This window comes from Rana temporaria, chromosome 2 (assembly GCF_905171775.1).
Source record: "Rana temporaria chromosome 2, aRanTem1.1, whole genome shotgun sequence".
In the NCBI taxonomy this organism is placed as follows: domain Eukaryota; kingdom Metazoa; phylum Chordata; class Amphibia; order Anura; family Ranidae; genus Rana; species Rana temporaria.
This window is the reverse complement of record NC_053490.1, coordinates 193,731,402-193,758,537: the sequence shown is the minus strand read 5'-3', so window position 1 is coordinate 193,758,537 and position 27,136 is coordinate 193,731,402.

The following is a 27,136-nucleotide window of genomic DNA, read 5'->3' as shown; positions in this document are numbered from 1 at the left end:
AGAATTTACCCCCTCCTGACCAGAGCACTTTTTGGGATACGGCACTTTAACTGATAATTACATGGTCGTGCAACGTTGCACCCAAACAAAATTGATGTCATTTTTTTCCACAAACAGAGCTTTCTTTTGGTGGTATTTGATCACCTCTGCGGTTTTTATTGTTTGCGCTATAAACAAAAGAAGAGCGACAATTTTGAAAAAAACACAATATTTTTTACTTTTTGATTTAATAAATATCACAATTTAAAAAAAAAAAACGATTTTTTCCTCAGTTTAGGCCGATATGTATTCTTCTACATATTGTTGGTTGGTTTGTACAAAAGTTATAGCGTCTACAAAATAGGGGATAGATTTATTAATTTTATTTATTGTATTTTGTACTAGTAATGGTGGCGATCTCTCTGATAATTTTATTGTGACCGTGACATTGCGACGGACATATCGGACACTTTTGAAACATTTTTGGGACCCATTCACATTTATACAGCGATTAGTGCTATAAAACTGCACTGATTATTGTGTAAATGTTGACTGGCAGGGAAGGGTGTTAACACTAGGGGGAGCTGAAGGGTTTTAAATATGTTCCCTAGGGAGTGATTCTTTTTTTTTTTTTTTTGAAAATCGTTTTATTGAGTTTAAGAATAAAGACATACAGATCGGAGAACAACCTCCAAATGGCAAATACAACAGAAAGAAAAAAGAAAAATAAGAAAATAACATATAGTAAAACAATACACTACCAACAAGTTCCAGTGGTTGCACACATATGTTGAAATACAATTCATCAACTTGTAATGAACCTAGGGAGTGATTCTAACTGTAGGGGGCAGGGACTCACAAGGGGAGGAGACCGATCTGTGTTCCTCTGTACTGGGAACACACATCGTCTCCTCACCTCTGACAGGAAGCCCAGGACATCATATGACGTCCACCCAGGATGGGAGATCCCATCTGTGGATGTCATTTACTATACATGGGATCTGAAGTGGTTAAGTAAGGTGTTTAAAGACTTATAGATGGTGGATTTATGAAAGACAACACTGTTATGTGTATTACTATATAGTTTATTATGACATTTTGTTTTTTAATTTGACATTGATACTCTAATGGCAGATACATAGAAGAGTGATGGAATAAAAAGACCAAGTGGCCATCGAGTCTGGTTTTATGTTTTGTGTTTATTTATTAAATATGTTTAACTTCTTTGTCTGCGTATTGATCTTTGTTTATCCCAGGCATAATTGAATCAAATTAGTAAAATAATATCTGTTTGCTATCTGTAAAACCTAATAAAACTGATGTACATGGAAAAATAAAGATTACACATCTGACATTTATGTTTGTTAATTACATTTTTTTAGGTAAAATGATTATGAGATGAAATAAATAGTGGTGTATAAAAGCTCATCTATGTTTAGTAAAATATTGTGTTTTGTCAGTCAATTCTTCCATCAGTCCAAAGTCCTCACCCATTGATATTATAAGATGCTTTATTTGATAAGGGAATGAGGGAATTAAATTGTGCAGGCATTCTTTCTTCATTTTGGGATCCTGGAATTCTTAGTATAGCTATTATTGGATTGTATGGATGATGCATAGTGTGGGTGTTGTTTATTCTTGCAGGTGGGAAAAGAGTACAAGACATGTGACAAATGTATGAGGAACTTGACAGAAGACAAATGTGGGATCAAACTTTGCTTAGATTTCTTTGAAGTTTGATGTTCAGATCACACACACGACTTTGGAGATTATGCTTGGTTTTATCAGAGTAGTTTCACCTACTGCCATCAGTGCCGTGTGGGAATGGTTGTGTAATGTGTCTGCTGACTCATGTTAATGTGATGGAAGAGTTAGTTTTTATTTGGCTAAGGACGGGACCTGTGAGGAAATATTCCTCTTGAACTGTTTCAGATCCTCTTCATCTGTCACAACACAATCACCCCACCCTGAGTTGAAAAGAAAGCCTCATTAACAGTCCAAAAGCCATAGTTGGGGATCTCATAGGGAGCCTGTTGAAAAAAAAGGACCTGCATCACTAATTTATGTTTTAACAATCTATTATTTTTTCTTTCCCAAAGTATCAGGCTTGCGAGTTGAAACGGCCTGTGATGATGGTATCTGCGCCTGCCTTATGCTCCCATGCACTGCAGGGAGCTTAAGCCACAAAACACCACCATCCATAGCAAAGCTGAGAAAACAAACCTTTCCCAGATTAGTGAAGTGTGCTGCTGCCCAGGTCATCTGCTGTGCAATAATTTATTCTCTAGATGCTCATCCAAAGTGTCCAGTATTGCTGTATGCTCCTTTTCCACTTCCTGAGGTTAACATAGCATATTACAGTAACTGTTAGGTAACTTTTATTATTAGAATTTTTACTTGCAATGAAAATGATAGTATTACAAAAGACCTGGTCTCTGTACATGAATTGAATTGAAGCTGTTGAAGTGAATTGAAGTGCAATAGAAGTCTATGAGGCTATTTCTGTTCAAATAATGCACAGAAATCAGAAATAGTTTGCTGATGGTGTCATTGTGTTTTTGCAGCACTTTATATGTAAAAAAAAAATAACAGAAAGACAAAAGAAAGTGTACATAATGGACTGCATTTATCCCATACAGTTCTTTCCTTACATAATCCCAAAGATCTTCTTTAACCACTTCAGCCCGAAGATTTGGCTGCTCAATGACCAAGTCATTTTTTTGCTATTTGGCACTGCGTCGCTTTAACTGACAATTGCGTAGTCGTTGCGACGCTGTACCCAAACAAAATTGATGTTCTTTTTTTCCCAACAAATAGAGCTTTCCTTTGATGGTATTGCTCACCTCTGCGTTTTTATTTGTTTTAGCTATAACACAAGAAGAGCGACAATTTTGAAAAAAAAAAACACAACGGGGGTTATTTACGAAAGGCAAATCCACTTTGCACTGCAAGTGCACGTGGAAGTGCAGTCACTGTAGATCTGAAGGGGACATGCAAGGAAAAAAAAAAACAGCATTTTAGCTTGCACATGATTGGATGTTAAAATCAGCAGAGCTTCCCCCAATTTCAGATCTCCCCCTCAGATCTACAGCAACTGCATTTCCAGTGCACTTGTAGTGCAAAGTGGATTTGCCTTTTGTAAATAATACCTAATATCTTTACTTTTTGCTATAATAAATATCCCCTTTTTTTTTTTAACTTTTTCCCTTAGTTTAGGCTAATATGTATTCTTCATATTTTTGGTAAAAAAATCCCCAATAAGCGTATATTGATTGGTTTGCGCAAAAGTTATAGCATCTACAAAATAGGCAGTAGTTGTATGGCATTTTTATTATTAATATTATTTTTTTACTAGTAATGACTGCAATCTGCGATTTTGATCGGGACCTGCGACATTATGGCGGACACTTTGGACACTTTGACACATTTTTGGGACGATTGGCATTTATACAGCGATCAGTGCTATAGAAATGAACTGGTTACTGTAAAAATGTCACTGGCAGGGAGGGATTAACACTAGGGGGCAATCAAAGGGTTAAATGTGTTCCCTAATGTGTGTTCTAACGAAAGGGGGGATGGGACTGACTAGGACATTATATGAACACATGATCAGTCTCCTCACCCCTGAGATAACCGGGATGTGTGTGTTTACACACACACTAATCCCCGTTCTCGTTCTGTAACAAGAAATCGCGGGTTCCCAGCCGTCATCGCGACCGCTGGACACGGCTCCGGGGGCACGCTTCGAACACATCTTAAAGAGCCGACGTACAGCTACGACGTCTCGCGCAGAGGGGACCAGGCTGTTGCAGTATAACTGTGACGGCTGGTCCAGAAGCGGTTAACCAATTGCTATTTTTTTTTTTATAGGCAACAGATTAGTAAAAAATAATCTGGGTGACTGTATAGCCATCTAATCACTTTTACAGCAATGAGAAGGGCTTACCCCCATCTTGCCACCACCTGTGGTGGTTTCTGGGCTTTCCTATTCTTCTGGGGAGCTCTGAAGCCAAACTGGTTAAAGTGTCAATTATAGTTATACATTAGCACCTTGTTTATATCCAGAACTTTCCAGCATTATAGTAAGATATGCTGCTGTAATGCTATCATATTAAACCAAAAAGAGTCTGGTGATAGACGAGAATAAACCCAGCAATACATGAACAGAAATGTGTCCGGCTCAGCAGGGACAGGCCAAAATTCGATCCAACTATGGGCAAGCTGATTGTACCCAAGTCAATCAATCGATTGACTTGGGTACAGCCAGCCTGTCAGACTTTTTACATGGAATTACTGATGGGGGCTTTAGCTGCTAGCAGTAATCATTGCGTCTGCTGCTGCCTGGAAAGGCTTCTTGTTAGCAGAACACAATAGCTCTGTGTGAGCCATTTCTCCACCAACCCTGACTGTGTTAATGGGGGAATCAAAATATTTTCTTTTCTTCCACCCATGGGTGAATCATCTATGGTCTGCCTAAGCTTCTAAGCTCTAGGGCAGTGGTCATCAACCCTGCCCTACAGGGCCCACTAACAGGCCAGGTTTTATGTATTACCATGGGGAGATGCAGTCTAGAATACTGCAATCACTGAGCAGCAAATGATATCACCTGTGATGCATTTCAGTTATCTTGCAAACCTGGCCTGTTAGTGGGCCCTGTAGGGCAGGGTTGATGACCACTGCTCTAGGGCACATAGTAGGTGTAAACTCAGGAGAGCAGACAATGGAACCGTTTTAGGACAGTGGTTCTCAACCTTACTAGTGCCGTGACCCCTTGATAAATTTCCCAAGTTGTGGGGACCCCTAACAGTAAAATTATTTCCGTACCGTGGGTTGTCAGCACCAAGGCAAGACATGTAATTTGCGACCCTAACCCCACAGACATTTAGCGCTCCCTGAGTCCCTTTCACATGTATAGTATTAAAACCCCTTCTGGTACATTTTAGGATGTGCCACTCTCTTTGTTCTCTTTCTTTCCCTTTTATCTCTCACTATCCTAATTTCTTGTTTTTTCCCCCATCCCTCTCTCTTGCCATCTTTTTTGTTCTTTTTCTTATTCTTGCTCTCCTTTTTCTTTGTTCCACCCTCTCTTTTTCTCTCCTTCTATGTATTCTCTATTTTATTCCTTCTCTTACTCCTTGATGGGGGGGAAAGGATGAGTGGCCGTGCTGGGGGGAGTTGGGATGAGTGGCAGTGCTGGGGGAGTTGGGATGAGTGGCAGTGCTGGGGGGAGTTGGGATGAGTGGCAGTGCTGGTGGGGGGTGGGATGATTGGCAGTGCTGGCTGGGGGTTGGAATGAGTGGCAATGCTCGGGGGAGTTGGGAAGAGTGGTAGTGTTGAGGGGGAGTTCTAATTAGCCAATTAAGGTGTTCTCGATGAAGGTCATGTGCTGATCTGAGAACTGTAGTGGGGACTTATAATTGGCAACTATAATCACAGGTAGTGTTACGCACTGTGTCTCCGGCTTTGTGGTGTCTCGTAGCAGTGACACCTATGCCGAAATCAGGAGACAGGGTCTCCTCCAGCCTTTCCCACTTCACATTCGTCACCAGTCATCTAACCTGTAGTCTCTGCCCACCCAGCCATGCCGTGAACTGCGGGCTTCAGGAACAGCCCTGTTGGATGGCTGCGAAAAGGCTGGGAGAGCAGCGCGGGCTTCAGGAACAGCCCAGGATTTGGTGACCCCTGGCAAATCATCATTCGAACGCCGAGGGGGTCCCGGCCCCCAGGTTGAGAACCACTGGTTTAGGATGAAGATAAAATAACATTTCACAAGAAAAAAATCAATTTGTGGGGAATTTCGGATTTCATTGGACACACAAAAAAAAAACAATTACACACTATGGCATATTTATATATGCCAATTGAACATTTTATTATAAGCTATAATACTGAAAACAGTTAAAGTAACTCATACATAGTCAATACACCCTGTTATCAATAGTTTAGTGATACCTTATTGTGCTGTTAGAATCAACTTGAGTTCTCCATCTTCTGTTCAGCAACATGCAGTTTCATCAATGATCCCCTGTGATACCTTCAGCAAATTAGTTATCTTCATACCAGACCTTTGCTTTGGCCAACTTAAATCCATTACTACCAACACCCTGATCCTGGATAACCAGGATCCACATTTCCCAACATCCTGACCAGCCTGTAGTAAGGTCCTATGGAAAGTCATAGGTGTAAAATGTTATATTATGTCATAAAATTATGTGAGTACGCAATAAATAATATCTGTGCTGCAACATAGGAACTAGTTAGATTTAAACCTACAATAGGAAAATGAGCAACACATGTGCTAATTTAGACACTTTCATAAACAAGTCTAACTTTTATTCAGGTACTGATGTTTTTGCACAGGAATTAGCAATGTATAATACATTTCCCCAAGATAATAATCATATTTCTTTATATTGCCTAGTTCAAATTAGCTCCTAATCTTATTCTATATATTTATGTATTGTATTATTATAATTATTTTCATAGATGTATTCTTTTTTTGAGCTGTTTCACTCCTAATTTGCAAAAGTGCCAAAAGTTCCTAAGCTTAATTAGGCTTTTTGTACTTGAGGTGTGGAACCTTGCCTGAAATGCTTGAGTTTCGGCAGTAACTGGGTGTGTTTTGCATTGCTTGATGGACAGATCTATTGAAGCTTTTTAATTTTTTTCCCTCTGTTTGATTTGGAAATTGATATGTAGCGCTAAGCAAGGTCAATCCTCACTCATCATGTTACGGAAACGTATGGTCATGAATATTGCTAGATATGATTAAATATTCAATTCCAATTAATGCCTGCATTCTCCTTTCATATTTGACAGCAGACATAACATGCTTATTTCTTGAATGCCTACAGACACACTGGCTAAAGAAAGGGATCTATTTCAGTATGATCATGCTAGTCTGATACATTTTTATGTTATTCAATCACCCCTGCTGTTTTGTAAGCATTTTAGCTGTTTACAAATCCCAACTGCTCTGAAAGCAACATGAAGAATATGGCAAGTATCAGAGGCAGCAGGCAGTTCACCCTATTGATCCTAAAGAGCAGAACAAACAAAAGTATGTTGTCGAAAGGAACTGAATGCTAAAGAGGCTTTTTCTTTATCAGGTGTGAAGCTTGATAGCTTCTAGAATTAAATACTTTGTTTAATTAAATGCGGATCTCTCAAAGCATACCATACATTATAGCAATTCTAATGAGTCCAGTTAACAAACAGGTTATTTTTATTATGTATACATTCCTGTATTCATAGCTGTGAGACTAGCCCTACACTTGTACCAACACTAAATGACTAATAAATCATAAAATAGATTTATTCAACCTAATGCTGCGTTAAAGAATAGTTTTTCATAAAGCAATTTTTCATGCATCCTTTTCTTGAGATACTGTGGTCAGTTTACTAAGAAAACTAGTCAAATGACAAACAATGGTCTATTGTGAAACTGCTTGTTAGCACGTACTGTATAGTGTACATTTCTGGGCCCGCAAACAAGAACAGATATATGTGGCAAGTGACAAGACCTAAGTTGCAAATGCTACAATATTTGTGCTACAGATTGGAGACTGCTTCAGTCTTTTCCCATGACTCACTTAAAAGCATTGGAATCAGATATCGGGAATGGAAGGACCTAGGGTGCAAACATTCCAATAGGAGGACTTTCAAACTTTATTATGATAGAACTATATGCAAAAATTATCAGTCTTCTATAATAAATAGCCTATGCTAATTTCTTAAAGAATATGTTATAGATTCTGTATATATGTGTGTGTATGTATATGCATATATATATATATATATATATATATATATATATATATATATATATATATATATATATATATATATATATATATATTTATACGTGTGTGTGATATATATATAATATATATATATATATATATATATATATAATATATATATATATATATGTATACCCACATATATACAGTATTTATATATATACGTATACACACACATATGTACAGTATATATATATATATATATATATATATATATATATATATATACACACACACATATATACAATATTTATATATATGTATACATATACACCAAAAAATATGAATATATATTCATGTATTTGTGTATATATACTGTATATGTATACAAATATATAAAAACTGTATATATATATGTGTGTGTGTGTGTCTATATATATATATATATATATATATATATATATATATATATATACACACACACACATGTGTATATATACAGGATATATATATATATAGTCATCACATGTCTGAAAACATGTAATTACATGTAGAGTTGAGCGGACACCTGAACCCGAACCCGAACTCCGAACCCCATTGTAGTCAATGGGACACAGACTTTTAGAAAAAAAAAAAATGACGTGCGGTTCCCCCTAAATATCCATAACCAGACCCTTCAGGTCTGGTATGGATATTAAGGGGAACCCCGTCGTCAATTTAAAACAAAAATTACGTGCGGTTCCCCTTAAATATCCATAACCAGACCCGTTATCCGAGCACGTTGACCTGGCCGGCTGCAGAAAAGAGGGGGGACAGAGTGCGGCCCCCCCTCTCCTGAACCGCACCAGGCCACATGCCCTGGGGACATTGATGGGGACAAGGGTCTCATCCCCACAACCCTTGCCCGGTGGTTGTGGGGGTATGCGGGCGGGAGGCTTATCAGAATCTGGAAGTCCCCTTTAACAAAGGGGATCCCCAGATCCTGACCCCCCCCCCTGTGTGAAATGGTAATGGGGTACCCCTACCATTTCACGAAGGAAGTGTAAAGTCTTGTAAAAAAAAAACACACACACAGAATAAAGTCCTTTATTAATAAAAATAAAAAATAAAAAAACTCCAGCGGTGATAATCCACTCGTTCCCGGCTTCCTGCCTTCCTGCCTTCCTTCCTCAACGTTGTCGTCTTCCCTCTTCCTGGGCTTCCCCAGTGATGTAGCAGAGGGTATGTCAGAGGTTGCTGGGTCACGTGACGGGTGGCCCTGACTCCTCTATATAAGTAATGTCACAGCTTCAGCACGTCATTCGCTGGGCTGTGTCCAGCGGTGAGAGGAGGTCGGGGATGCTGCGCTCCGGATGAATGGATCTTCTCATCGCTGGAGCGGAGATCACCCGTCGCTGGATCTTCTCATCGCTGGAGATCACCCGCAGCCGTCACAGGATCAGGACAACGTTGAAGCAGAAAGCCGGGAACGAGTGGATTATCACCGCTGGAGTTTTTTTATTTTTTATTTTTATTAATAAAGGACTTTATTCTACGGTGTGTGTGTGTGTTTTTTTTTTACAAGACTTTACACTTCCTTCGTGAAATGGTAGGGGTACAGTGTACCCCATTACCATTTCACACAGGGGGGGGTCAGGATCTGGGGGTCCCCTTTGTTAAAGGGGTCTTCCAGATTCTGATAAGCCTCCTGCCCGCATACCCCCACAACCACCGGGCAAGGGTTGGGGGGTGAGACCCCTGTCCCCATTAACATGGGGACATCCTCCCCATGTTGAGGGCATGTGGCCTGGTGTGGTTCAGGAGAGGGGGGGGCGCACTCTGTCCCTCCCTCTTTTCTGTGGTTATGGATATTTAGGGGGAACTGCACGTCATTCTTTTTTTAAATTGACGGCGGGGTTCCCCTTAATATCCATACCAGACCTAAAGGGTCTGGTTATTGAATTTGCGGGGACCTCCACGCATTTTTTTTACCGAACTCCGATCCCGGACCCGAACTTTTTCCAATTATTATTTGGGAAAAACCCAAAGTCCGTACCGAACCCGAACATTACAGTTCGGGTTCGCTCAACCCTAATTACATGTTCTTTTAAACTTTAGTTTCACTTTTTGAACTGGGCAGCCCACCTACTTTTACAAAGATCTCAGCCGTTTTTAGAGGAAAAACTTCTTCTCTGTTCTCCCTCTGAGAACTGAAGTTCTCATTTTATTAAACCGGCTGCAGAGGAGATAATGTTCCTCTGAGAACTCCCGAGAACTGAACAGAGAAAAAACTTCACAGTTTATTAAACGGACACCCATGTGTGACTGGCTTAAGTCTCCCATGATTTTATGCACTGGGATCTTGGAACAAACAAGTTAGCTAGTGATTTCTAGTGTTGCTCACGAATATTCGCATTGCGAATATTCGACTCGAATATAGCATATTCGAGAAATCGCGCTATATTTCGAAATTCGCGGTGAATATTCGCAATTCCGAATATTCGATTTTTTACAATTTTTTTTTTGAATCAGATCACATCCTAGATATCTCCATCGACGTCTAAAAGCATTGCTGGTATCATTAGAGACCCTGGGCCGAGTAGCTGAAGCGTTCATTGAATTTTCCAGAAAGATCGCAATGCGATTATTCGGCAAACGCAATATCGCGCGATTATTTTCCTCGCCCCGATCTTCCGCATCAGAGCGATTTTTACAGTTTCATTTTTAAAACAGATCACATCCTAGTGATCTCCATAGACGTCTGAAAGCATTGCTGGTATGATTAGAGCCATTGGGCAGAGTAGCTGAAGCGATCATTTTATATTGCCGAATATTCGCAATGCGAATATTCGGCAATAGGAATATTGCGCGATTATTTGCTCCGCCCTTTTGCATCAGAGCCAATCAGAGTTCTCCTTCCACACTCGTCACAGGTTAGCAACCAATAGGAACCTGCCTGCATGGACATTATATAAGCTCACTCCCAGCACCATTTCATTGCAGATTCAGAAGCTGGCTATAGAGTGTGGAGGCTGTTTCTGTGTTCCTGGTTTCCTGTGTCTTTGTTCTTGATTGATTTAGATCATCACCAGCATTGCTATTTAGTGATTCCAGTGGATCTTTTCCAGTATATCAACTGCTTTTTTCAAAGCAATAGACCCAAGAGCTTTTTTCAAAGCTACGTTTTGTGCTGTTTTGTGCTGTTTTTTTCATTTGTGTTACTGTTTGATCCTGCAATCCTCCCTGTTCAGTTATATTTGCAAGAGATTTCAGAACACGTTTTGCTGAGCTTTATAAAAGAGCTTTTCTAAAAGCTAAGTTTTGTTCATCTTGTGTTACTGTCAGATCTTGCAGGTTCGCTGTTCAGTGATATTTGATAGGCATCTCAGTTCAAATTTTGTTTAGTTTTCCCTAAAGAGCTTTTATAAAAGCTAAGTTTTGTGTTCAGTTTAGTTAAATTTTGTGTAGTAAGTGTACACACTGTTAGTGTACATTTATTTCATCTAGCTTAGCTTAGTGTGTGTTTAGTGTCTGTGTTTTGTGTTTAAAAAAAAAAAAAAAAAAAAAAGTTAGTGTTTGTTTAGTGCTTTTTTTTTTTTTCTTTAATTTTGTAGTCCTTGTCTGGTGTACTACTTTTCTTATAGTTTAGTAGCTGTCTGTGTACGTCTTTGTCTGCGTGCCTGTCTTGTAAAAAAAACACAAAAACACATTTTGTTCACATTTTCCCCCCCAATAAAGTTTAACCCCCCCACACACATATCAGCAATTATGAGCGGCATCCGTGGCCGTGGCAGTAGGGGTAGGGGAGTTACTCCCAGTGCTGGATCGCTGCCAGCACGGGGTACCTCTCGTGCCCCTACTAGTGGTAGAGGATCGGGTGCAAGGGGAGTACGCCTGATCCGGGAGTTCTTCCCATCGGGCAGCCGCCCGATATTGCCATCTCAGGCTCAAGTAGTGGTGGACTACATGGGGCACAGCAGTGCCACTGAGTCGTCGGTCCCGACTCACAGTAGTACCACCATTACACCGTTGCCTGTACTACCCCCCCCCAGCCCCCAAGAGTCCAGCATCTTACTGTTCGACAGCGACAGTGATAGGGATCTCTTGGGGGAGGCCATGCATCAGGCAGACCTCCAGCTCTGTCCTGATGGTCAGGACCTTTTTGAAGGGATGGATGAGGAGGATGGGATACCTGCTGGCAGTATCCCAGAGACATCCCTTCAAACTGGTGCTGCTGTTTTGGTGCAGGAAACAGCAGCACCTAGTCAGACCCAGGCGTGGGTGAGGGGACAGCGGAGCCAGGCTAGAGGCTCCATGTCACGTGGTTCCCTCAGACCAACACATCTCAGCCCTTGGTCTGACATCTCTGGGGGCGAAGAGGGTGACCCATCATGGTTGCCATCTGACGCGTCGGCTCACTACGTCAGTGACGACGGGGAAGGTAGGCACCCTGGTGAAACGGTGCGCCAGGTCACCACCAGGGAGACCATCGTCAGGGTCTCCACTGGTGATGGCAGCAGGAGATGTCAGGAGGAGGAGCAGCAGCAGCAGCAGCAGCAGCAGGCAGCTCCACCTGTGCGCACCGAATCCCAGCAGGTGCAAGTAAGCGTCACCCCATCTGACAGGAGGGCGGTGCTGAAGTCACCTGTCTGGAATTTCTTTACCCTGGTGGCAGACAACCCTACCGTGGCCATCTGCCGGATTTGTAAAGTGAGGGTGAAGAGAGGGAAGTGTTTGGCTCGGGTGGGTACCACAGCCCTGAACCAGCACCTGAGGATAAACCACTGGGCGTTGTATGAGGAGATGAAGCGTGGTGGTGGTAGCAGCGCCACCACCACAAGTGAGCAGGGTACAGCAGCCCCTGCCACATCTTCATCTGTTTCCAGCAGGTCATGCCCCCCCGCTCCCTCTAGTAGAGGTACTGGTACCGGCAGCCAGACCTCTACTTCCACAGCACCCTCCACGTCTGTGTCCCGCACTGCCGTCCGGCGCCAGGCGTCGATTTCAGACGCCTTTGACCGCACCACTCCCTTCCCCCCTGGAGACCGACGTGTGCGTTCCCTCAATGGGCTCCTGGCAAGGGTTATTGCCCAACATCTGCTGCCCTTCAACATAGTTGACAGCAACCCCTTCAGGCAGATGTTGGAGCAGGCCCAACCCCAATGGCGTGTCCCCAGCCGCCATTTCTTTGCCAGGACTGGTGTCCCTGCCCTACACCAGCACATTGTGCAGAATGTAACCCTGTCGCTGGATCACGCTGTCAGCGACAGGGTTCATCTGACAATGGATGGCTGGACCAGCAGGCATGGGCAGGGACGCTACATCAGCTTCACGGCCCATTGGGTTTCCCTCCGAGGCGTCGGTGAGGGATCGTCGGCAACCGATCTTGTGGTGCCGCCCCGGGGTGTCCAGGGGAGAACTGCTGGTCTCCCTCAAGCCACTGTCTCCGCAGCTGCTGAGCCTCCCAGCAAGCGCCCCCGTAGCTACTCAAGTGTGGGGCACGTGCGCTGTCAGGCCGTGCTCCAGCTTGTTAGTTTAGGGGACCGGAGACACACTGCAGAAGAAGTGCTGAAAGCACTTCAAGCTCAGGTCCAGAAGTGGCTGACACCCCGAAGGCTCCAGCCAGGTATGGTTGTCTGCGATAACGGCAGCAACCTACTCGCCGCCCTCCATGCTGGCAGTCTGACGCACGTGCCCTGTCTGGCACATGTCCTCAACCTGGTGGTGCAGAAGTTCCTGCGCACTTATCCAGGGTTGAGTGACATTGTGGCAAAGGCGCGTAGGATTGCCAGCCACTTCAGGCGCTCCCCAACCGCTACCGCGTCCCTGTCCAAATTGCAGCGGAAGTACAATCTGCCCCTTCACAGGCTGATTGTGGACAGTGTGACGCGGTGGAACTCCACCCTCCACATGCTGAAGAGGTTGTGGGAGCAGCAAAGGGCGGTGAGGGAGTACCTGATGGAACTAGGCACTGAGAGGGCTTCACCACAACTCCCTTTCATCGCCTGTGCGCAGTGGGGGCAGATAAACCAGGTCTGCCAAGTGTTGTCCTCCTTCGAGCAGGCGACCAAGATGGTCAGCAGTGAGCAAATTGGCCTCAATAGCGTGCTGCCAATACTGTTCATGCTGGAGAGGACACTAGATCGCCTGCTCGAGGCTGGGGAGAGTGCCTTGGTGGAGCAGGAGGAGTCAGCAATGCTCCACCGAGACCAGGGCCAGGACCAGGAGGAGGAGGAGGAGGAGGAGGATGATGATGAAGAGGAGGAGGAGGTGGTTGCTGGTGTCGTCCCGGAGTCAGGGCCTGGTCAGGAGGGAGAGCCGGTGTTGGGGGCACCGATAGTCCGGGGGTTGGGCATGTCTGAGTTTGACCAGCAGCGCCTCAGGGAAGAAGAGTCGCACCTCATTCACCTGGCCAGCATTGAGGAGTCACAGCGGGCTGTGCTCTTCCCCATGGCTGCCCACATGCTGAGATGCCTCAGGAGGGACCCCCGGGTTAAGACCATCAAGACGAGGGATGATTTCTGGATGGCCACCCTTTTGGATCCCAGGTGCAAGGGGAAACTGGAGCAGTTCATCCCAGCCAGCCGGAGGCAGCACCGGATGGAGGAACTGCAGGCAGCCATTGTCAGACGGTTGGAGCAGGCAACTCCCCGGCCTCCAGTTGTCCCCCCTCATCTCACCCAGCAGGTGGCTGCACCCAGCTGCAGCCGAGCAGGGGACCTAATGGAAGAGATGAGGATGTTCTTCCAAACCGAGCGACCCAGTACCACCACCAGCAGCAGCAGCAGCAGTCACCACCAGCGGCTGGCCCACATGGTGGCAGACTACATGGCGTCCGTCGGTGCTTCTGACAGTATGAGCACCGACGACCCCATGGAGTACTGGGTTGCCAGATTGGACACCTGCCGCGAGCTCGCTCAGTATGCGCTGGAGTTATTGTCTTGCCCCCCCTCCAGCGTACTATCTGAGCGGACATTCAGCGCGGCAGGTGGGGTGGTCACGGACAAGAGGACCCGTCTGTCCACAGACTCCGTGGACAGACTCACATTCATAAAGATGAATGAGTCCTGGATCGGCGGTGACTTTCTGGCACCCGTCGTCGGTTCAGGGCGCTGAAGGGTCCCTTGCCATGCATTCCCTGATGAAGCCCCGGACCTGATGTATTTACAGTGCTGAATATAACTATTTCAACATCAGAGAAAATCAATGTTAATATTTGGTACAGTAGGCTTTCTTTGCAATTACAGCGGTCAAACATTTCTTGTAGTTTTACACCAGCTTTGCACACACTGGAGGAGGGATTTTGGCCCACTCCTCCACACAGATCTTCTCTACATCAGTCATGTTTCTGGGCTATCGCTGAGAAACACGGAGTTTGAGCTCCCTCCAAAGATTCTCTATTGGGTTTAGGTCTGGAGACTGGCTAGGCCACGCCAGAACCTTGATATGCTCCTTACAGAGCCAATCCTTGGTTATCCTGGCTGTGTGCTTTGGGTCATTCTCATGTTGGAAGACCCAGCCTCGACCCATCTTCAAAGCTCTAACTCAGGGAAGGAGGTTGTTGCCCAAAATCTTGCAATACATGGCCCCGGTCATCCTCTCCTTAATACAGTACAGTCACCCTGTCCCATGTGCAGAAAAACACCACCAAAGCATGATGCTACCACCCCCATGCTTCACATTAGGGATGGCGTTCTTGGCATGGTACTCATCATTATTCTTCCTCCGAACACGGTTAGTGAAATTATGATCAAAAAATTATATTATAGTCTCATCTGACCACATGATTTTCTCCCATGACTCCTTTGGATCAGTCAAGACAATTATGTCAGCAGTTATTTCACACCCTATATACTCTTATTAAGACTGCTGTACATCATGGCAACTCCTGCCCATGTGATATGACTCTGTATCAACTACTACTGTTAATACTACTACTGCTGCTTCTGCTGCTGCTGCCGCCCAGTCAATACACCTATGTCAGCAGTTATTTCACACTCTATATACTCTTATTAAGACTGCTGTACATCATGGCAACTCCTGCCCATGTGATACGACTCTGTATCAACTACTACTGTTAATACTACTACTGCTGCTTCAGCTGCTGCTGCCGCCCAGTCAATACACCTATGTCAGCAGTTGTTTAACACTCTATATACTCTTATTCCTACTGCTGTTCATCATGGCACCTCCTGCCCATGTGATATGACTCTGTATCAACTACTACTGTTAATACTACTACTGCTGCTTCTGCTTCTGCTGCTGCTGCCCAGTCAAGACACCTATGTCAGCAGTTATTTGACACTCTATATACTCCTATTCCTACTGCTGTTCATCATGGCACCTCCTGCCCATGTGATATGACTCTGTATCAACTACTACTGTTAATACTACTGCTGCTTCTGCTGCTGCTGCCCAGTCAATACACCTATGTCAGCAGTTATTTCACACTCTATATACTCTTATTAAGACTGCTGTACATCATGGCAACTCCTGCCCATGTGATATGACTCTGTATCAACTACTACTGTTAATACTACTACTGCTGCTTCAGCTGCTGCTGCTGCCCAGTCAATACACCTATGTCAGCAGTTATTTGACACTCTATATACTCCTATTCCTACTGCTGTTCATGATGGCACCTCCTGCCCATGTGATATGACTCTGTATCAACTACTACTGTTAATACTACTGCTGCTTCTGCTGCTGCTGCCCAGTCAAGACACCTATGTCAGCAGTTATTTGACACTCTATATACTCCTATTCCTACTGCTGTTCATCATGGCACCTCCTGCCCATGTGATATGACTCTGTATCAACTACTACTGTTAATACTACTGCTGCTTCTGCTGCTGCTGCCCAGTCAATACACCTATGTCAGCAGTTATTTGACACTCTATATACTCCTATTCCTACTGCTGTTCATGATGGCACCTCCTGCCCATGTGATATGACTCTGTATCAACTACTACTGTTAATACTACTGCTGCTTCTGCTGCTGTTGCCCAGTCAAGACACCTATGTCAGCAGTTATTTGACACTCTATATACTCCTATTCCTACTGCTGTTCATCATGGCACCTCCTGCCCATGTGATATGACTCTGTATCAACTACTACTGTTAATACTACTGCTGCTTCTGCTGCTGCTGCCCAGTCAAGACACCTATGTCAGCAGTTATTTGACACTCTATATATTCCTATTCCTACTGCTGTTCATCATGGCACCTCCTGCCCATGTGATATGACTCTGTATCAACTACTACTGTTAATACTACTGCTGCTTCTGCTGCTGCTGCCCAGTCAATACACCTATGTCAGCAGTTATTTCACACTCTATATACTCTTATTAAGACTGCTGTACATCATGGCAACTCCTGCCCATGTGATATGACTCTGTATCAACTACTACTGTTAATACTACTACTGCTGCTTCAGCTGCTGCTGCTGCCCAGTCAAGACACCTATGTCAGCAGTTATTTGACACTCTATATACTCCTATTCCTACTGCTGTTCATGATGGCACCTCCTGCCCATGTGATATGACTCTGTATCAACTACTACTGTTAATACTACTGCTGCTTCTGCTGCTGCTGCCCAGTCAAGACACCTATGTCAGCAGTTATTTGACACTCTATATACTCCTATTCCTACTGCTGTTCATCATGGCACCTCCTGCCCATGTGATATGACTCTGTATCAACTACTACTGTTAATACTACTGCTGCTTCTGCTGCTGCTGCCCAGTCAAGACACCTATGTCAGCAGTTATTTGACACTCTATATACTCCTATTCCTACTGCTGTTCATCATGGCACCTCCTGCCCATGTGATATGACTCTGTATCAACTACTACTGTTAATACTACTACTGCTGCTTCTGCTGCCCAGTCAAGACACCTATGTCAGCAGTTATTTCACACCCTATATACTCTTATTAAGACTGCTGTTCATCATGGCACCTCTTGCCCGAGTGATTTGACACTGTATTGTCAATGTCTACTACTACTATTACAGCTCAGTCAAGACACCTGTGTCCCAATTTTTTGGTACACTATTGACTACTATGACCACTACTGATGCTGTAAAGTATTCCCCAAGTGTTTTTATGCTATGTATTACTATTACCACTACTGCTTGTAAATCATGCCTGTGTGATACTTAGTGGGAATGCTTTAATAAGCATTCCTAGTATGGATACCCGTAAATGTATTAATCTTAATTAGTGTGAATGCTTTAATAAACATTTCCAGTATTGATATCCGTAAATTTAGTAATCTTATTATTCCTTAAGTTTTTTGGTTCTGCGTAACTTCGGCATACTTTCAGCTATTGAGACCATTCAACTGTAAAAATGTTCGTCTCGTTCAGCTAATGATGGGACTTCTTCAAGTTTTTTTCTACTTTTTACACTTTTATAAATTTTAAGCTTTTAGACCCTTTTTTTAAACATTGAAGTCAATGAGAACATCCTTTTCCCCTTTGAATTCACATGCCATGCCAAAAGTTTCAGCTACTTCATACTTTCACTTACAGACACTGAAAAAACTTTAAAGCGGTCACAAAATATTTAGCTATCCGGCTATGACTTTTCAGATCGTTATCGTTTACAATTTTTTGGTGAAAACGCAATTTACGTTTTGCGAATTTTTCACAAAAATGCAATAGGTTATAATGTAATCCTATGGAGGGGATTTAGAGTCTGTCATGTGACCTTAACATTGGAGATCTTTGTAATTAAAAATATCTTTACAAAAAGGGGAAACAAATTGGTCTCACGCCCACAAGATCTACTTTTCATACACAATTTTTATATCAAAACGTAGCTATGCTTGTCTGGTTTATGGCAATGTGACCAATTCTGCGATACGTATTTTAGTTTTAATTATTGGAGCAACAGCCAGAAATTATGTCTCATAGACTCTCATGTGAAATTATCTAAAAAATGTTGCTGCAGAACTCACAAAGACGCTCTTTTCTAAATCGCAGAAATGGCCACATTTTTAAGTTTATCTACATAAATTTCATATCGATGCGTTTACAAGGGCCGTGTATTTCAAACGGTGTAGTCGTTGTATCAATTGCATGTACGTTTGAGGATTTATTAAGCTTTGTTTGGAGGCTTAAATCATGTATTAGATCTGTGAATTAAAAGCGTTTGTAATGTTATTTCTTTCCATAAATAACTTTCCTGACCTCAGTGCAATATTCCTCCTCACTGACCTGGGGGGGAGGGGAAACCTATTGAGGGGGGAGGGGCGACCAGGAAGTCAGCATACTCTATACTTTGCAGATAGAGAAAGAAGCTGTGTGTCCTAAAGATAGTGTAGTGGTTATGGTGAATGTCTTTGGCAAGGGGCTCACCAATTAAGCTATTCAGCATTCCCACTCGCATTTTCCTCAGGAAATGCATTGTCTAGTTATATTATATTTTAATACTCCTGCTGCTGCCTCCATGCTGAGTAAAGCTTCATGACCTTTCTGGCACAGCGGATCCACCAACAGCCTCCGCTACAAGCTACCAGACCGGACTACCAGACCGGATCTAAACAGCAAGTGTAACTATAACAATGAACCTTATGTTAAACCCTGTTTTGCGGCATTTATACTGCAACCATTGGGCTGACTGCAAGAGCTCATCTGCATTCTCTCTCTTTCTTGCTCTCCCTCTCTCTCTCTTTGTATATATATATATATATATTGTTGCTTTTGTTATGTTCATTTTTCAACAGTTTATTTTGTGTTCGTCGTGTCTGTGTCGTGTGCTTTAGTTTGTCCTAGGTTAATGTTAAATAAAATAATAGTATAAAATGTTTTTGCTTATTATGAAGTTAAATGTGTTGATGTTGATTTGTTTGATGTGAAGTTAGATGTGTTGAAAAACCTACAACTCTATCTCAAAAAGAAATGAAACATTTCCAAAAAATAAGTTTTTTTAATACAAAAATAAATTTAAATATAGCTCTCAATCCGTTTCTGAATGCGGTGCATTTCCGCAATCTGACCCGATAGCTGCTGCTCTAGCAGAGCATTTTGTTGGTTGAGGTAGCTCATCTTCCGCTGGTTCTGAAGGATCTTCTGGTGCGTCTTTTGGATGAGTATATTTTGCCTCCTCAGATCTCTTGATGCTTTTAGGATATAATAAAAAAACATTTGGATTTCAAATAACGTTACCAAATAAATAAATATTTTTTTTTGCTTATTAATCAATCATTATCATGTGTATACACTTGTTATGTGTCTAACACATCCCGGGAGTGCAGAATTATTAGGCAAATGAGTATTTGGACCACATCATCCTCTTTATGCATGTTGTCTTACTCCAAGCTGTATAGGCTCGAAAGCCTACTACAGATTAGGCATATTAGGTAATGTACATCTCTGTAATGAGAAGGTGTGTGGTCTAATGACATCAACACTCTATATCAGGTGTGCATAATTATTAGTCAATTTCCTTTTCTTTGGCAAAATTGGCCAAAAGAAGGATTTGACAGACTCTGAAAAGTCCAAAATAGAGAGATATCTAGCAGAGGGATGCAGCACTCTTAAAGTTGCAAAGCTTCTGAAGCGTGATCATCAAACAAAAGAAGCGTGTGGAAAAACAAAGGTGCAAAATAACTGCCCATGAACTGAGAAAAGTTAAGCGTGCAGCTGCCAAGATGCCACTTGCCACAAGATTGGCCATATTTCAGAGCTGCAACATCACTGGGGTGCCCAAAAGCACAAGGTGTGCAATACCCAGAGACATGGCCAAGGTAAGAAAGGCTGAAAGACGATGACCACTGAACAAGACACACAAGCTGCAACGTCAAGACTGTGCCAATAAATATCTCAAGAAAGATTTTTCTAAGGTTTTATGGACTGCTGAAATGAGAGTGAGTCTTGATGGGCCAGATGGAAGAGCCCGTGGCTGGATTGGTAAAGGGCAGGGAGCTCCAGTCCAACTCAGACGCCAGCAAGGTGGTGGTGGAGTACTGGTTTGGGCTGGTATCATCAAAGATGAGCTTGTGGGGCCTTTTCGGATTGAGGATGGAGTCAAGCTCAACTCCCAGTCCTACTGCCAGATTATGGAAGAGACCTTCTTCAAGCAGTGGTACAGGAAAAAGTCACCATCCTTCAAGAAAAACATGATTTTCATGCAGGACAATGCTCCATCACACGTGTCAAAGTACTCCACAGCGTGGCTGGCAAGAAAGGGTATTAAATAAAAAAAAGTAATGACATGGCCTCCTTGTTCACCTGATCTGAACCCCATTGAGAACCTGTGGTCCATCATCAAATGTGGGATTTACAAGGAGGGAAAACAGTACACCTCTCTGAACAGTGTCTGGCAGGCTGTGGTTGCTGCTGCACGCAATGTTGATGGTGAACAGATCAAAACACTGACAGAATCCATGGATGTCAGGCTTTTGAGTGTCCTTGCAAAGAAAGGTGGCTATATTGGTCACTGATTTGTTTTTGTTTTGTTTTTAAATGTCAGAAATGTGTATTTGTGAATGTTGAGATGTTATATTGGTTTCACTGTTAAAAATAAATCATTGAAATGGCTATCTATTTATTTTTTGGTTAAGTTGCCTAATAATTCTGCACAGTAATAGTAGTCACCTGCACACACAGATATCCCCCGAAAATAACTAACACTAAAAACAAACTAAAAACTACTTCCAAAAAAATTCAGCTTTGATATTAATGAGTTTTTGGGGTTCATTGAGAACATGGTTGTTGTTCAATAATAAAATGAATCCTCAAAAAATACAACTTGCCTAATAATTATGCACTACCTGTATACTTCTAGCATCAATACCATATTATGGTTCTACAATCTGACAGGTGCGCTTTATATGTTGTCCATTTTTATATCTACATTTCGTTGTTGAAATGTTATTAATCATTGTGCACATATTTACCTTCCTGAATGAGGCTCACAGGACCGCTCTCTTCCTCCTGCTCTTCTGCTTGAGAAGTTGGGGTGGTGGGGGGGGAAGCTCCTCAGCTTGCTCCTCAACAGGAGCTGGGGTTGGGGAGTGGGAGGGCCCTGGCTGCTCCTCCTCATCCATGTCCTCCTCTGCCGCATCCTCCTCTGCCGCATCCTCCTCCTCCTCCTCATCGGCCTGGCGCCTTCTGCGCTTGGCGCGGACAACTGGCATTGGAGCTCCTATAATAACACAATGTTCATATATTATAAAAATGTTTTCTAATGACGTATGCAAATTCTGTGTACTGTGCTGTATTGTATATGAATACAAATTGATTTATATAGACAGTTAACCAATGGGACAATGTTATATTAAAGGGTCTTGTGGGCACTACAGGGGACTGAGCGTGAGCTGGGATGCAACCATGTTAAAATGAGCTGTTTTTGTCTCCTTTGTTTTGTTCAGACCATCTCATGTTAAAAAAAGGGCCTGATGGAGCACACGGGATTACTATAACAACCCCACTCCTAACACAGGAATTTAGTGGTAATCTATATATATAAAACTCAACGTGTGTGTGTGCATAAATGTATGTATGTATGTATGTATGTATGTATGTATGTATGTTCCAGCATCACGTACAAACGGCTAAAGATATTTATATGAAACTTGGCACACAGGTTACTTATATGTCAGCCACAAACATAGGATAGGTGGTTTAAACCTTACCCACCCCCACTTGCCATGGTCGGGGTTTTTCTTTAAAGTCCCATGCAAAGCAATGGGAAAATTATGTTCCCACATAACTTCTGTGTTCCTGTCTGCTGCCCCATGTCTTTTTTCAACAGTACTATGAATACCTTGGCCGGTGGTGATATATGTTAGCACAACATGGCATCTTGGTTAACAACATCTGACCTTACATGAATTACATATGACCTTACATAACTGTCACCAAAGGAGCTGCGGTGGCTCCACGCGATTGCCACTGCACTGACAACTGATTCACCTCTGCAGCTAGGGGTTCGGATCCCGCTCTCGGCTACCTGTGAATTGAGTTTGGTGGTCTCAGCCCCGCCACTGGTGGGTGTGCTATGCGAGGTTGGGTTGGGAGGACCCCCTCACACCCGCCATTGCCAACCGGGGCATGGAGAAAGGTGGCAGATTGCCTCTGGGGGAGGCCTCCCAACTCCTGCAGGCCGGCTCCTCTCTCTTTCGAGTTCACGCACAAAATACACTTTTTTAAAAAAAAACATAACTGTCAACAATAACTTACCTGGATGATATTTAGCCCGAAGACGTCTGACATTACCCATTTGGCGCCTCTTCAGGTCAGACCACTTCTTAACAATGGCCTTGTGGTCATGTTGGCCGCCAAAGTCAGCGATTAGGGCGCTGACCACAGCCCTTTTCTGTGGCTGCCTCCGCAGCTCATCGTATCCTGTTTCCAGGAACTTCTGCAAGATGAAGAACAAAGTATATTGTAATACTTCTGTTGACAGCCTTATGGATATATGACGTAAATGTATGCTATTCAACAATTGGAAGCATTCTCGCCTTATTAATCAATGACAGGGGTAACATGAAAGATTTTATATCCTGCCATTTCGGTCGCCACCTTTTTTGCATAAATATAGCAGCCATTATCATTTGCATAATTATGAATATATTATTAACAACACAGGATACACGTATAGGGGAGATATGCGTTGCTAACTCTTTTCCCTGTCAGGAGCCTAACGCCCCGGGGGGTCAGAGACGGGACCTTTTTCGGAGGACCACTGACGTATGTAGCCGTCGCAGTTTTTTGTGATGTCACTCTTTAGGTGTGTGCACATTTTTCACTGCATCCGGGTGGAGTTTTTGGGTTGTGTTTTGCACGCCACAGGCTTTTCAACAGGAAAAAAACAGCTGGAGGCAGAATGGTTGCAAAACACTACGTGTTTGTTACTTAACTCTGGGTTTCAAGACCAGTCCACCTCCAGCTGTTGCAAAACTACTACTCCCATCAGCCACGGTCTGTCAGTGCATGCTAAGAATTTTACTTTTGCTGCATTTAGGGTGCCACAGTTTAGAGACCCGTGCATAAAGGCCTGAAAAATGGGGGCCTGCAGAACTTACAATACTAGAAGTGCCAGCATTCCCAGGCATGCTGGAAGTTGTAGTTCTGCAACATCTAAAGGGCAATATGTATTCGAACGTCCTTGGGCCTTGAGGACACTGAAGTCAGGACGTTCGCATACGTCCTATGTCCAAAAAATTTTTAAATTCATTATGCTAAATAACAAGGAAAAGTGCCTAAATACACATTTGCCAACCAGGGTGTCTGCAGCTGTCCAGGCATGCTGGGACTTGTAGTTTTGTAAAAGCAGGAGACACATTTTTTGTGAAATACTAATATATGATCATATATACTAACTTTTAAACTAGACTAAAATGCTGGGCTGGGCTGGGACTTGTAGTTTTGTAAAAGCAGGAGACACATTTTTGGTTAAATACTAATATCTGATCATATATACTAACTTTTAAACTAGACTTAAATGCAGTTGAAGATGATGAAATAACAGTGGTCAAAATACTTACACAAATCAGCAACTTTTCCTCAGACTTAGTGAAATTGCTTCCAACCATGTTGCTGTGTGATTGCGCTGCGATCATAAGTTGGAAACTGGCAAGGCTCCAGGAAATGGTCGCGTGTTGTTCGCGTGTTGATTGCGCTGCTTGGACCGAGATGGGTCCATATGGCTTCGGCTGTATGGACCACAGTAACTCTTTTCCCTGTCAGGAGCCTAGGAGCCTAACGCCCCGGGGGGTCAGAGACGGGACCTTTTCGGAGGACCACTGACGTATGCAACCGTCGCAGTTTTTTGTGATGTCACTCTTTAGGTGTGTGCAAATTTTTCCTTGCACCGGGTGGAGTTTTTGGGTTGTGTTTTGCACGCCACAGGCTTTTCAACAGAAAATAACCAGCTGGAGGCAGAATGGTTGCAAAACACTACGGGTTTGTTACCTAACTCTGGGTTTCAAGACCAGTCCACCTCCAGCTGTTGCAAAACTACTACTCCCATCAGCCACGGTCTGTCAGTGCATGCTAAGAATTTTACTTTTGCTGCATCTAGGGTGCCACAGTTTAGAGACCCGTGCATAAAGGCCTGAAAAATGTGGGCCTGCAGAACTTACAATACTAGAAGTGCCAGCATTCCCAGGCATGCTGGAAGTTGTAGTTCTGCAACATCTAAAGGGCAATATGTATTCGAACGTCCTTGGGCCTTGAGGACACTGAAGTCAGGACGTTCGCATACGTCCTATGTCCAATAAAATGTTAAATTCATTATGCTAAATAACAAGGAAAAGTGCCTAAATACACATTTGCCAACCAGGGTGTCTGCAGCTGTCCAGGCATGCTGGGACTTGTAGTTTTGTAAAAGCAGGAGACACATTTTTTGTGAAATACTAATATCTGATCATATATACTAACTTTTAAACTAGACTAAAATGCAGTTGAAGATGATGAAATAACAGTGGTCAAAATACTTACACAAATCAGCAACTTTTCCTCAGACTTAGTGAAATTGCTTCCAACCATGTTGCTGTGTGATTGCGCTGCGATCATAAGTTGGAAACTGGCAAGGCTCCAGGAAATGGTCGCGTGTTGTTCGCGCAATTGCGCATGCGCGATCGAAAAATCGCAATCGCAATATGTATTTTGGTTAAAATATCATACATATTCGATTTCAGAGTGCTGCTACAGCAGTTTTCGAAATATCTGCAATAAATTTCGCATTCGCATGTTGCGATATTTCGATAAAATATCAGGAATATTCTGAGCCAATCAGAGCGCTCCTCCAGCATATCTCGAAATTGCGCAATAAATATCGCATTCGCATGTTGCGATATTTCGATAAAATATCACGAATATTCTGAGCCAATCAGAGCGCTCCTCCAGCATATCTCGAAATTCCGCAATAAATATCGCATTCGCATGTTGCGATATTTCGATAAAATATCACGAATATTCTAAGCCAATCAGAGCGCTCCTCCAGCATATCTCGAAATTGCGCAATAAATATCGCATTCGCATGTTGCGATATTTCGATAAAATATCACGAATATTCTAAGCCAATCAGAGCGCTCCTACCGCAGTTATTAAAAAATCGCAATTATTTTCGCATTCGCAATAGCGAAAAATCGCATTCAATTAATTTCGATAAAATATCACGAATATTCGAATTTAGCGAATATATCTCGAATATTCGAATATATATTCGAGATATATCGCGAAATCGAATATGGCATATTCTGCTCAACACTAGTGATTTCCAGCAGGAACATCATATAATGAGTTTTCATAAAAAATAATGCAAAACAGGAGAAAAGAGGACAGCATCATCTTTATGACCCACTATGCAGTTTAATTCCACTTCTGTATAAAATATAGAAATTGTGTCCACTATTCTAATAACACAAAATATTTATTTTCTAGAAAGTTTGTGATAGGGAATGAAATTGATCCATTGACTAATGGCTAGGATTAAAGTAGGATTAAAGGAGTTGTAAAGGAAATTTTTTTTTCTGCTGAAATTACTATTTACAGGGTATAGAGACATAATAGTTAACTGATTCCTTTTAAAAATGATTAAAAATAGATAAAAATCAATCATATAATGTACCTACAGTTTCAGTTTCGTTTTTGCATGCTGTTTCCTGCTTCTGTGATGTACAGAGACTCAGAGACAATACAGGGCAGTGATGGTTTGTAAAACGAAACTGATTGGAGTTGAGGGGTTTTAGACACACAGTAATCACACCTCCTTGATTAGTGACCACAGAGAGAAAGCTCCCATGACTTTTTTCATCAGGAAACAGACAACCAGGAAGTGTTCAGAACAGAGAAGGATTACAGCAACATCAGAGCAAAAACGAACAATGAGGAAATGAAACCAGGACTGCAGTAAGGTAAAGGAAGCTATTTAGCAAAACAAAAAAATCCTTTAGTGACCCTTTAACCACTTGCCGTCGCTGCACCGCCGAAATACGTCCACAAGGTGGCTCTCCTAGGCGAGACCACGTAAATGGACGTCCTGCCTATTAGCCGCCACTAGGGGCGCACGCGCGCCGCCGGAGGCGCGCGCGCGCGCCCCCCGCTCGCCCCCGACTCCCGTGCGTGTGCCCGGCGGGCGCGATCGCCGCCGGGCACACGCGATCGCTCGGTACAGAGCGGGGAACGGGAGCTGTGTGTGTAAACACACAGCTCTCGTTCCTGTCAGCAGGGGAAATGCTGATTTTCTGTTCATACAATGTATGAACAGAAAATCAGTGTTTCCCCTAGTGAGGCCACCCCCCCCCCCCCACAGTAAGAACACACCCAGGCATACTTAACCCCTTCCCCGCCCCCTAGTGTTAACCCCTTCACTGCCAGTGGCATTTTTATAGTAATCTAATGCATTTTTATAGCACTGATCGCTATAAAAATGCCAATGGTCCCAAAAATGTGTCAAAAATGTCCGAAGTGTCCGCCATAAT